The sequence below is a fragment of the Pithys albifrons genome, chromosome 13 (assembly GCF_047495875.1).
Source record: "Pithys albifrons albifrons isolate INPA30051 chromosome 13, PitAlb_v1, whole genome shotgun sequence".
Lineage (NCBI taxonomy): Eukaryota > Metazoa > Chordata > Aves > Passeriformes > Thamnophilidae > Pithys > Pithys albifrons.
Genome location: NC_092470.1, coordinates 19,470,446 through 19,483,241, shown reverse-complemented (window position 1 = coordinate 19,483,241; position 12,796 = coordinate 19,470,446). Strand labels below are relative to the sequence as shown.

Here is a 12,796-nt window from a genome sequence, read left to right as displayed (position 1 = left end):
GGCGTTGTGTCACAGCGGTTCCATGGTGTAATGGTTAGCACTCTGGACTCTGAATCCAGCGATCCGAGTTCAAATCTCGGTGGAACCTGAACGTTTTTTTTCCTTCCTGCTCTCCGTTTTTCTTTGGCTTCGTTTCGACCTCAGTTGCCCAAACGCTGGACGAACACGCTCTGAGCTTTCCGAACCTCTGTACCCAAATCACGCCCGCGCACGTTCCGAGCTCCCCCAGCCTCTGCTCCCAATATAGATGCTTAGACACACTCTGAACCCGTGAGTGTCCCGTGCCCAAATGATACCCGGGCACACTCTGAGCTCCCCAAGCCTCTGTTCCCCAGTAATGCATAGACACACTCTGAGCCTCCTGGGCTCCTCTGCCCAAATGATGCCTGGGCACACCCCAAGCTCCCCAGGCCCCTTCACACATGGACGTCACATATCACACCACCTCCTGCCTGGTGCCCACCAGCTCATCCCAGGGCACAGTGTGGGTGCCCTTCTCCTGCCTCCAAGAACAGGCAATGGCTTCACCCCAAAGCTGCCCACAGCCGCAGGGCAGCTTGGGGAGGGTTGGTGGGAGGCCCCCCAGGTCTCACAGGTCCCTCCTGTGAACTGCTGTGAGAGGGGCATTTGCAAACATGGAGCTTGTGGTGGAGGTGTCAGAGGTGCCATCGAGCCCGTCCACCTCCTGAGGTGCAAAGTGGCTGCAATCACAGGCCCCTTCCCCACAGCCATCTCTGCCCACCCTGCCCCTCCCATCTCAAAGGGTGCTCCAGTCCCCCTTCTCTGCCCCTGTGCCATGGGAGACACCAGCTTTGTCATCAGCTTCCCTTGACACAGGCTTGAGACCCAAACAGCAGAGGATATAAATAGCACTTGTGTCCAGATGATTAAACCAAATCCCTTTAAAATGCTCTTTTCCCACAGCCTGCCGTGACCAGCAGCGTGTTTGCCATCGCTGCAGTCAGTGGCTGTGTCACCATTCCTGTCATGCACAGTGACCCCCAGGCATCAGTCACCGTCTGCTGGAGGATTATGAGGCACAACATGCTCCTCTGCCTTTAAAATAAACAGTTCAAGCTGCCTCAGAACCTCTGAGAAGGGCCAACAAAGCATTAACAAGGAGACACAGCGAGGTGTGACCAGTGTGTCCCACCACTGCAGCACCAGGTGGGATTGGAGCATCAGGTTGCCCCACATCCTGCCACCAGCACCTCCAGCTTCTAACATGGGCACAAAACCCAACCAGCATTCGAGGCTTTGCATCCCCAGGACTGTTTTCCATGGGTGCTGTGGGAATAATTGCATGTGCCAGTTCCATAAAGGCATTGTGAGGCCAGACCTTGGCAGAGCAGAAAGCACTCTGGCAGTGTAGCAACAAGGTGGTCTGTATTGACTTTGGATTCATCCTTTTTGTCTCCAGATAAACCCAGAACATGCAAAATCTTGAGTCTGAAAAGGCTCCTCCTGCTCCTGCAGCCCTCAATCCTATGGCATTGAGAAGCACATTGGATGGGCAATGGATACTTGTCTGTGCAGAGCCTGGGCTGTATTTGTAACTCAGGAGTTCAGGTTTCCATTGCACATCCCATTTGCACTTCTCCATTGAACTCTGTTGTTAAAAAGGTATTAATTTTCACTTGATGTTTCTCAGGCCTGGTGTCGTCCTCTAGAATTGCTACTATCGCTAAAACCACTTAAAATAACACAGATGAGCTATTTTTGGTTATCCTCCTGCAAGAGCTGTTCTCCTTTCCATGTTTTGGATTTTGTGGTGAGCCTGGAAACACCCTTTCTTTACATTTTTCATGTGTGTAAGTGCTACCTCCTCTTGCACCAAACTGCAGATGTTCCTCATCTGGAACTGGCACATCCTGTGCAGGACATCAGGGCACAGAGTGAGGACAGTGGCTCTTCTGGCTGCCATAAAAATCACAGTCCTCACATTGCTGCACTGCTGCCACTTGTTGAACTTCAGCCCTTATGAATCAGAGGCATTTTTACCAATCATTTTTACCAAAACATGAAGATTTGTGCAGACTGCCATGTAGCTGAGAAGCAGCAGTGATATTTCTGTCTAAGCCTGTTTAAACACATTTGATCATTCAAAATCAGATTCTTCGTGGTGAAAACTGAAACAGCAGAAAGAGGATTCAACAGAGCTGGGCATGAGGAGAGAGCTGGACCAGCAGGGAGCTCCAGAAATTAAAGTCTTATGTCCTGTTCAGTCCTGGGTTAATTTTGTTGCTGTTCAGCCGCAGATGAGAAAATTCAAACCCTCAGGAAATGGTGCTGTCAGCACAGGCTGGTTTTGGCTGCTCTGCTTTTCTTTGTGTCCCCTCCCAGAGTGAGCCAGGATGGGAGTGGGATGGGGTGGCCCAGGACACCTGCCATGCACATGAAACACGGCCAAAAAGCAGAGGTCAGGCCTGAGAGAACAGAGGGCTGCGTGCTCTCTGACTGACAGCTTTTAATGTGAGAACAGTCACCCAGCACCGGCATTTCTGCTGCATTAATTACCATTAGTGTCATCCTTGAGGGAACACTAAATTCATGGCAAACCCTGAATTAGCACACTCTCATAATTCCTAACTTAGGCAGAACCATTTGCAGAGGCAGCACGTTCCAGGCAACTGGAGCAGAGACAAGGAATGACACTCAGCTGGGCCTTGGATGTTCAATTAAGAGAAGAAAAGCAGCAGAGGTCACACTCATAACTGCGTGTTTATGGTGCTGTGCTGGAAATCCATCCAGCAGCTGCCAAAGAAGCACAGCCCCATCAATGTGCAATGTGTGCCAGGGCTCCCAGCCCCAGGCACTGAGCATCAGGCTCTCCCTGCACCTGAGTCCCACCTCATCCTCCCACCTCCCTCTCCACCAACTTCTGAGACCCCGAGAGAAACCCTGGCCTAATAAAGTGGAAAACTTGCCACCATCTGCGATGGTCGTGGTGCTCCCACAACAAGGCCAAGGGCTCACACCAGGGGTGTTTGACATGGAAATGGGGATGGCCAATGTTTGCTGCTGGTCCCAGCTCCTCTGCCTCTGAAATCCCTGCCCACACTTTGCCAAGCCCATCAAAAGATTTGGAACTGCAAATCACAATAATTCAAAATTGTCCTTGAATGGCTGTTGACCCAAATTCCTGTTTTCCAGATGAAAGCAGCCCCTGGTTTCCCTGAGGCAGAAGGCAGGAAGGACAAAAGCAAAACCCCAGAACCTACTCTGTTTTATCAGAGGAGAAATATTTCCTAGGGGCAAAATCCAATCAATACTTTGCAATTTCCTAACAATCCATGAATCATTGCAATTATGCAGAGATAATTCAAGCTTTCCAATCCAGCTGCTAAATTAGACAAAAGTGTGCTCTTAGCATGCACTACCCTGAGTTTGACATGGCAGACAGAAAAAAACCCTCCAAATATAAAATCCATCCACTGAAATAAAGAAACCCCTCTTTTTTAAAAACCCTGGACCAAATTAAAGGGTTTATAATGTACAAGGAATTCTGTTTTTCAGGTAATTTCATGCCACAGGTAGGAGTAATGAAAATACATGGAGTTGATGGGGATTTTTCTGTAGATAGCTTACTTGAATTCTATCATCTGGGTTCCACAGTTCTAAGAAGAAAAGAGATAAGAAGAAATAGACCAAATGAAAATTAATTTCTTAATCAGCCTTTTCTTTCCTAACCTTAAAGTTGGAATAAAAAAAGATCTGGATCTGAACAGGGACTTATCCAAAATCAAATCTCCTCCTGGTTTTTCTGGTCTTTAGGGATCTCTTGCAGCACTGAAGAAAGAGTGGGAAGGGAGCAGAAAAATTAACCATCTTCTGGAGACGTTTTCCAGTAGGACAATATTAAGGAATAAGCAGAAAGGAAGGAAAGGTTTCAGTGTGCTTTGGGAGCAGGAATTGAGTGCAAGACTCGATGACTTGGTGTTTCTTGTGATGACTGTCCATTAAAATGAAGTCTTCAGTTTCCTGCGTCCATTTTGGACTCAACACTCACCTCTTTGTCTGCGTGTGCTGCCTCCAGAGACAGCACAGCAGGAAAACACTGCCAGCCCCAGGATAATCACTGACCAAGATATAATTTCATAGAATCATCACTCAAAATCTTCTTCCTCTTACACACCCTGGCACAGGGGCTTGTTTCCTACCTGGGGACAAAATCTGCTTGATGTCAGTGTTGGTACCAGACAAACACAGCAACAGCAGTGCAGACGTTGTCACATGGCCCATCATCTTCTCATTTGGCTTCCAAAGCCAGCCCTGGGGAATGAAGAAGGCAGTTTGGTTTCTGTGGCCAACTCATTCTCTGCTGAAAACCCAGCAGAGCTGCCTGGCTGTGCTCAGCACAGAGATGTTGTGAGACTGCACAATTGTACAGGGAGCCAGGCTGAGCCTGGAGAACTCTGCTCATTAAGATCATTAGAGAGCTGTCAGACAGAACAACTGGGATGCCTTTGATCTGGCAGAATACCCTTTCTCCTGTTCCCAGACCTTGGGAACCATCCAGTTCTCCATAATGATTTTTTTTTCATGTCATTCAAACAATACTCTTTGGATTTTTATAGGTCGCAATAACTTCTTCAGGAAAACCAGAGGTTGTAACAGCTATAACAAGATTAATTTATTAAATAGAAACCCTGATATTTCAATGATTCATCTAAAAATACATTCATAGTCGGGTTTGCCAAGAAAATGACAGACTATTGCTGATAATCCCAAAGATATTCCCTGTAAATCCACTAGGTGTCCTACTGTTTTCAAGCAATTAGGCTCCAGGTTTGTTTGGGTCTTTTCCCTGGTTTTGCCGGTGAGGAATTAGTGTGAGGCTTTAGTGGAATTAGGTCTGGGTTTGCAGGTTGGAGAGCTGTGTACGTGTGGTTTGTGTGACACGGCAGGACATCCGGCTCACAGCGGCGGCTCCTTTGGCAAATGCCACTAATGCTTCCCACAGAGACCAACTCAAGGTTAGAGGCTGGAAAAGAAAACGGAAAAGAATCTGCCTTCCTCTCTTGGGAATGCTAAACAAGATCCAGCCGAGCCAAATCCTCTTTTCAGTCAACCTTGGGCATCTATTTATAGGACTGCTAAAGTGAGCCCAATGCTGACCTCAAAGGTGGTGGCAGCCACACGTTTAACCTTCATCAGAGCTGCCCTGCACAGGCTGCACTTGTGATATTCCTGCCACTGCTCCAGCCCCGATGGGTGTCCCACTGCTTGCCAAAGGCCAGCACGGCACCGCTCACGAGGTGTCCTGTCACTCCCAGCACGGAGGGCATGTCAGATGCATACCCAGAAAAGCAAGCTGGAAAACAGCCAAAGGGTAATTTTCTCATCTCAGAAACACTTGAGGTGGAGTGTGGCCTTTGGAAAGTGGCCAGCTGCTTGGCTGCTCCTTCCCTGCGTGCCCTGGAGCGCACACACCGTATCCATCCTGCGATCTGGGACATCCCTCAGCCACCCTGGGAGCTGCTGCTTGCACAGAGTCCCAGCATGCCAGGCTGGAATTCCCTGAAAGAGCCATCTCCCAGGTATTGAAAACACATCTTTCATCATTCCAGTGGTTTTCACTGCTCAGAAATGCAATATATCAGTGAGGGACCACAGCAGGGTGATGTTTATGGTCTTGTCACTGAAGCACAAATCACATTCTGTGAAATCCCTCCAGCCTTGCCCTTCAGAGCAGTGGCTGTTGCAGTGACAAACACCCCTCCTGTTCCCCCTCATTCCACAGGGCTTGAATCCACCCCAGATCTATGTGAGGCAAGTGAGGAGAAAATCAGTTCTGTTTTCTATTTAACAAACGCCGGGGCAAAGATGCTCTCAAACAATGAGATCCTCTCCTTTTCCAGTAGGTGCTTCATGGCCAGAAGTCCTGCTCAGGGCTATTGGCTGTGCAGGCAGGCACTGGGCAAGGTGTCAGCACCAGTTTAATCACAAGCTGCACAGGGAAATCAGAGGGGGAACAAGAGCCTCCTGTCCTTGGCCCACCAGGATTCCTTGCCATCAGGCATTGTGCATCCCAGGAAGTGCAGAGCATCTGTCCTCTGCCATGTGTCACTGCACTGCCTCCATTTGTGCTCTTTGTGCTGAAGGGATGACAGTCATTTTCCTGACAACCTGCAAGAAGGAAAGGATGCTCTGCTGTGAGGCTCCACAGGCACCTGCTGCAGCCCCACACGGCGTGCACCATATGTGGCTGTGAGGGGTTTAACCTGGTCCAACCCCTGCGTTTGCTGGGACAGAACAAACACCTCGAGCCCTGCCATGACTCAGAGCATTATGTGGGGAGCCATCTGGTCCCGTAGCTGAAGGAGCAAATGGAAAATCGGATGAAAGCACAAACAGTCACTAGGAGAGAGACTGAAAAGATGTGTTGATATTCCAAGCAGGAGTCTCCTTTCAAGGGGGTAATCTCATCACCCATTGCCTCTCTCCTGCTCCTACCTCTGAAAAGCTGCTGCCAGCCAGGCTGCTCTCTCAGCTCTGTGAGTACACACACCTTTGGGATGCTAAAAATATGTTTCATGTGCTTGAGCAAACCTCCTGAGACAAGAGTTTTCTCAGCAGCCAGCTGTGCAGAGAGCAAGATGTGCAAGATGCTTGGAGCACGGCACATTTTACCGAGCTTGGATTGAGTCAGAACTGTGGCTGGTTTAAAATGCACTCTCAGTTAGGATTAGTCATTAATATTGTCTCACTGCTGTGCAGAATTATGGCTGTGACAGACTGAAAGGAGTTCCACCTCAGCTGGCCTAGAGATGTTCTGAGCCCTGGAATGAATTTTGGAGGGACTGGGGCATTAGGGAAGCAACAGGGAGCTCAGTGCAGTGGATGGGGTAGAGTTTGGGATGCTGGATTGGCACACAATTTATCCAGGATATTGGGTTACTAAAAGGGGCTTCATTACATTTTGGAGCCAGTCTGGGTTTCCCTCATCCTGGCCCTGATTTCGGATGTTTGAAGGGCACAGGGAAGGCAGACAGAAGATGCCTATTTTAGTACCTCTCTGCAGGGAATGCACACGTTTCAGAAAGGTACACATTTGTTTCCTCTGACACCAAATTAATGGGAATTGATGTATTGATTCTGCAGTTCTACTAAAAATTGCTTCAAGTTTTGGCCTATTTCCAAGCCAGTTAAATGCAACATGCACATAGTTCAAGGCAGATATTTAATTATTCTGATATTAACAGTTTAATAAATTCAGTTCCCTGTGAAATCCAGATGATAATAGGACTGAGAGCAGTCCAGAAAGGCAAATATATCCTAAGATGCATCCCCAGTGTGGGCATCAGGTTGAGGGAGGGAATTCTGCTCCTCTGCTCTGCTCAGGTGAGACCTCACCTGCTGAGCTGCCTCCAGTCCTGGGATCCCCAACAGCAGATGGATGTGGAGCTGCTGGAGCGAGTCCAGAGGAGGAAATGGAAATGCTCCAGGGCTGGAGCCCCTCTGGGCTGAAGCCAGGCTGGGAAAGCTGGGGGGGTTCACCTGGAGAAGGCTCCAGGGAGATCTCAGAGCCCCTTCCAGTGCCTAAAGGAGCTCCAGGAGAGCTGGAGAGGGACTAGGGACAAGGGCAGGATGAGAGTAATGGCTTCCCACTGCCAGAGGGCAGGGTTGGATGGGATATTGGGAAGGAATTCTTCCCTAAGGCAGAGGCCCTGGCACAGCTTGGGCAGAGCAGCTGTGGCTGCCCCATCCCTGGAAGTGTCCAAGGCCAGGTTGGACAGGGCTTGGAGCAACCTGGGCTGGTGGGAGGTGTCCCTGCCCATGGCAGGGGATTGGAACTGGGTGATCTTTAAAGTGCCTTCCAACTCAATCCTTTCTGGGATTCTATGACTCTATTATACAATAATAACCTGATACATTATTTGTCAGTCCAAGTGTTAAATCTACTGTCTTCATGAATATTCCCACGTTTAACTAACTAAATACTGCCAAAATATCCACCTTATGTACTGCATTTGTAGATTATGAGAGCATCTCTGTTCCAAGGAGGCTCCTGGTCCAAAAAGGAGAAAGTATCTTGTATTAGAAATGGAGTAAGAGTCTTGTATTTCCTTCTTTGATCACTGTGGTTCTGCTTTTATGATCTCACCAGGAAAGCTGCTTGATGTTTCTGTATTTTGAGTGTCAGCATGGCTCCTGCAAATGTTTGAAGTCATCTTTATGTCTCATTTATTTTCCAGCAAAACCACATCCATCTGCAGTTTAAGAATAGAACAGACAAAAAACTGCATAAAACTCCAAAGCACAGAATTTCTGGGCAAAATTCTCTTCTCACCTACACTTTCATAGCTCTGGAGCAGTGTCCTCATCTTTCATGTTGTTGCTCTGACCCCCACTCTCATCTCATCACGTGAGATCCACCCAAAGGATCTGCCATACATGGCCTATGTCTGATTTCAGCACAACTGTTGCAATTTCCTACACAAACTTACAGAGGAAGTACATAAAGATGGTACGAGGCTCAATATCCCAAAAATATGCTGCTGTCAGTTGTTCTCTGTTAGTGGTTTTCCACACGAATGAAAACACTGTGGTGGTGGGGAACTGCTGAACTACGTGAGCAGAATTTTCTCCACATGCACAAGCAGAGAATCTGCACTTTTTGGCTGAGCTCCTTTTTCAAACATTGTGTTCAACAGCTCTTTCTTTAAACAAAGAAACAGTTTGCTCTAAATTGTTTGGTTTTATTTTGTGTAACGCCGTTCCTTGGCTGTCCACGCTATGGAGAGGCTGGTATGCTCCAAGAAGACAGATTGCCTGGGCTGGGAGCCCCAGCCCTGCTCCAGGGAAGCACATGGTTTCCTTACCACCATTAGGATGATTATAATTACTATTCAGTATACGCTGCAATTGTTTTTTATGTTTAAAGCAGAACAAAACAAAACAAAACAAAACCGGTTTGGAAAGGAAAACAGAACATCAGAAAAAAATAATGGTTAAATAGGAAGTGGTTGACCTTCAGGAAGCAACTCCATATGCACATTGTGCTATCCAGTGTTCCCAGTCACTCGAGAATGGAAAGAAAAAAATGCCTTTAACCATTCCAGTGGTCCTTTAGGAAATACCTGCAGGTATAACGCTGTACATCTCCTGCCTGAGAGCTGCTGGTGTCAAAGGCCAGGTGAGCAGTGCATGGAATGCAGAGCCTGGAGCCTTTCCGTGGTCGCTGAGGGCGGAACCATCTCCAGCCGTGGCAGATGCTCTCTGGCTTCCTGTGTGCTTATCGGTGCCAGAGGCACCTCGCGGTGAGTGGTGCCAGGGGTAGCCATGGAGACCTCGCGGCCACGCAGGGTGACTTGCTCAGTGGCTGTGAGTGAGCCAGCACAGTTATGGGTTCTGAGAACTCAGACTGTGCAGTGGCTGAGTGAGCCAGCACAGTTATGGGTTCTGAGAACTCACTCAGGCTGTGCAGTGGCTGAGTGAGCCAGCACAGTTATGGGTTCTGAGAACTCGCTCACATTTTTCCATGTGTACATGAGTCATCCCCCTTGCACAGTAAGGAAGTGGCAGTGCACAGAGTAACCTCAGAACGGCGTTTCTGAGCTGGAGGTGTTGGCTTGGCCTCAGTGTGTCCATGTTTTGTGTGTTGTTTCCAATACACCACACAAGAAGGAGCATTATATCCAACCAACTCCATTCCTCTGAGGCCTGGAATGTGCTCCAGAAGAGACTTCTAACCATCAATTTAAATATCACTTCCATTAAACATTTTTCTTACTGTTTTAATTCCTGTTTATATTCATTATGAGCTCCTGTAAATTATTACTTTTATATGAATGATTATATGCAAGTGTTAGAACAGTGTTCAATCTATTTTAGGGCTTCAAGGGTTTAATGAGCCTGATTTTTACACTGATGCATTCAAATTAATACACATTCCCAGTACAGGCAAGACCCAGGGCAATTAAGTTTATTACTTAATAGATTGGAGTTATTTTCCTCCACAAAATAGAAGAAATAAAGGCATTTGCTTTATGTGGATTCTAGCACAGAGGTTTTGATTTAGCAGTACCAGAAGAGGATGGGTTTGGAATGGTCCCTCTGCCCATGTTCAAACTGGAAACCAAAAGTGACAGCTCTGCCTTATCATAGTTATAGATATTCCCATGGGAAACAGAAGGTGTCAGAGGAACAGGGGCTGTGCTGGTGTTTGCCACCCTTCATATGACACTGCCAGGGAAAAAGGTAACTGTTATTGCCACTTTTAAATTGTTGACAGCATTGCAAATCTGTGTTGCCCTGGAAAATGCAAACTGGGCACAGTGGTCCCTTGAGTCTTCCTTCCAGGGGTGACAGACAACCTGTGTTTTACAACTTCATGGCCCATGTTCCAGGAGGAACTGAAGTCCTTGGGGACAACTCGTTCCAGGGGAAGTAGGTGTGGATATTCTTTAGAGAAAATAAGCTGCAGACCTAAAATTCAGTCACCTTCCTGTCCCCAAAGGCAAGCAACAACAGGGCAATATATGAAAGAAAAGTTGTTGAAATTAGGATATGAGGGACTTGATGCAAGGAACAGACTTGCAGGCAAAAGATGGATCTGATGGAAACTGCCTGAAGCTCCTGGGAAAACACGGGAAGTACGAAGCTGAAAGAGGAAAAGAGGGAAAAAGGGGACCCAGGGATCAAACTTTTATGAGTTGGGAGTGTGGAGGAGGTGAGTTCCTGGAAGGGATGCAGTAAATATATTTAAAAAGCAACATACCAGCACTTGACCGGGTAAGGGAGCTCTTGTTTGAAGTATCTGAAAATTGAGGTCAGTATTTAGACTGAGACTGGAAGGGGTAGCACAGTTGGAAGCAGGATGGATGAGATGGCTTAACAGGACTTCATTGTAGTCAAATTAATTCAGTTTAAATAATTAATTCTCCTTTAAATTGACTCCACTCTGCACACTTGACATTTTGGAAAAGCTGCCACTGCCTGGCCTTCTGGTAAATGGTTTTGCATCTGTTTTCCATTGTTTCCCTCTCAAAAAAAAAATCCCTGTCACTAACAGGAACCATCAGCAGCATGGAACAAATTGACTTGCCAAGGACATTTCCTCCAATCTCATTATTTATCCTGGAAATGCTCTTTTTGTTGTAGCAAGAGTCACACTGTGGTTTTTAAAAATTGCCATTTATTAAGGTAGTTTTTTACTGTGTTATAGTCACATTCAAACTTGGTTATGCAAATTACTTGCTTTGCATCAGCACTTGGTCATACTTTTTCCAAAGAGGTGATCAAGAAGTTAAAGTAATAATTAATTCACAGTTCTCTCTGCCTGCCTCGTTATGTAGAGCCCCTTATTGTTGTAGTAGAGGGTCTGCCCCAGGTGTGAGTGAGATCAGACACATCATTCTCCTTCTTCTGCTCTCAACACATTGAGCCTCAAGTGGCTGAGATTGAGAGGATCTATAATATTACTTGGCACAAATTGGGTTAAACAAATAGGGTTTGTGTTTTCCTCTCAAGGTGAGTGGGTTTGTGTTGGCTCTCACACCCTTCTCAGCTGCAGGTTGTGAACCAGTTGCTCAGGAAGTGTTCACCTCCTCTAAAATTCCCCATGGAAGTGGCAGTGACAGATGGCAAAGGAACACAACCACTGATTTGGGGGGTCTGTTGAGATGGGGGCTCCTCCAGGTACCCTGGAGAGCTCAGGAAGGGGCAGAGCTGGGGCTCACCTGAATTCACGGTGACTCACCAGGGAGGTTTAATGTTGTTCCTCTGTTTTGCTGGTTTCTCTTCCCTGACTGAATCAATAGATGAGCAGTTAGGACCCAATATAATACAGGATAATACTGTAATAATAGAAGGGAACATTCCAAAGCAGTTACACAAGAATTTTAGATAATTAGGAGAGGAGTTGGGCAGTGATACAGATTTGAAAGGTATCCAAGATAAAATAAGAGATACTAAAAATATCTGTATTGAGATGAAATCCTCATGACTCAGTACTTGAGCCAACCTCCATCCTCTAGGAATTAATAAGATAATCAGCCAAACAGGGCAGATCATGGTCTGTCACCTTACTCTGGGCTTACACTTAAACTTCAAAGATGTATTTTGCACTGAAAAAGGACAGACTCAAGTCAGGAAAATTGCAATTTTTTAAAGTATGTTCTTTAGCTGTACCTTTTTTAAAAAAATTTATGGCTTTATTTCTACCTAGAAAAAATCAAATAGTGAACACTTTGGGTCTTGAAAGGCAAAACCACTGACAGTAGAACCCAAGATACATTGAGACACATTCTTTATGTCAGCCAGGACATGACTTTGAACACCTGTGCCTCTCTAGCTAATAGCTGAGGAATGATGAATCCAGATTGCAAATAGAAACATGGAAGGGCTATTTTTCCTTTTTTTTTTCCCCCGCATAATGTGTTTTCTGAGTAGCTACATAACTTCAAAAGTATTGAAAGTCCTGTAAGCAGTGAAAGTATTTTGAAAGAAATGAGCATTTTGAAAAGTACCTTGACACGCTGTGCAGTTTCAGAAAAGCAGAACCTGTGCCAGGACACCACCAGCTCCAAACTGGGTCAGATTCCCAGTGCAGATGTGTCAGAAGCATTTCCTTGGAAACTCTCCATGGCAGTTAGTGGGGAGAGTGCCCCAGTGTTCTCTCCCCGTGCAGAACACCCGCTCTGTGTGATGATGTCAGGAAGCCCTGCCTGTGTTTGCACAGCACAGGCCTGTCCCAGCTTGTTTGGGAGCAGATTCCTCCTCCCAGAACAGTTTCAAACAGAGTCTAGCAAATCTCTTTGGTACATCTTGACTGATCTCAATCAGTTCTTGG

General features: G+C 46.6%; 1 long non-coding RNA gene and 1 other non-coding gene across 2 annotated transcripts; one reads left to right on the top strand and one right to left on the bottom strand.

Annotated features, from left to right (window-relative positions):
- Positions 1-16: 16 nt before the first annotated feature.
- Positions 17-88, top strand: TRNAQ-CUG (transfer RNA glutamine (anticodon CUG)). Its single transcript has one exon. It is a non-coding gene; the product is annotated as a tRNA-Gln (tRNA).
- A 7,149-nt stretch (positions 89-7,237) lies between these two features.
- On the bottom strand, positions 7,238-12,612 carry LOC139678002 (uncharacterized). The gene is made up of 3 exons (XR_011698947.1): positions 12,474-12,612; positions 11,705-11,753; positions 7,238-8,213 (listed from the first exon to the last, which is right to left on the bottom strand). It is a non-coding gene; the product is annotated as an uncharacterized lncRNA (long non-coding RNA).
- Between the last annotated feature and the right edge of the window lie 184 nt (positions 12,613-12,796).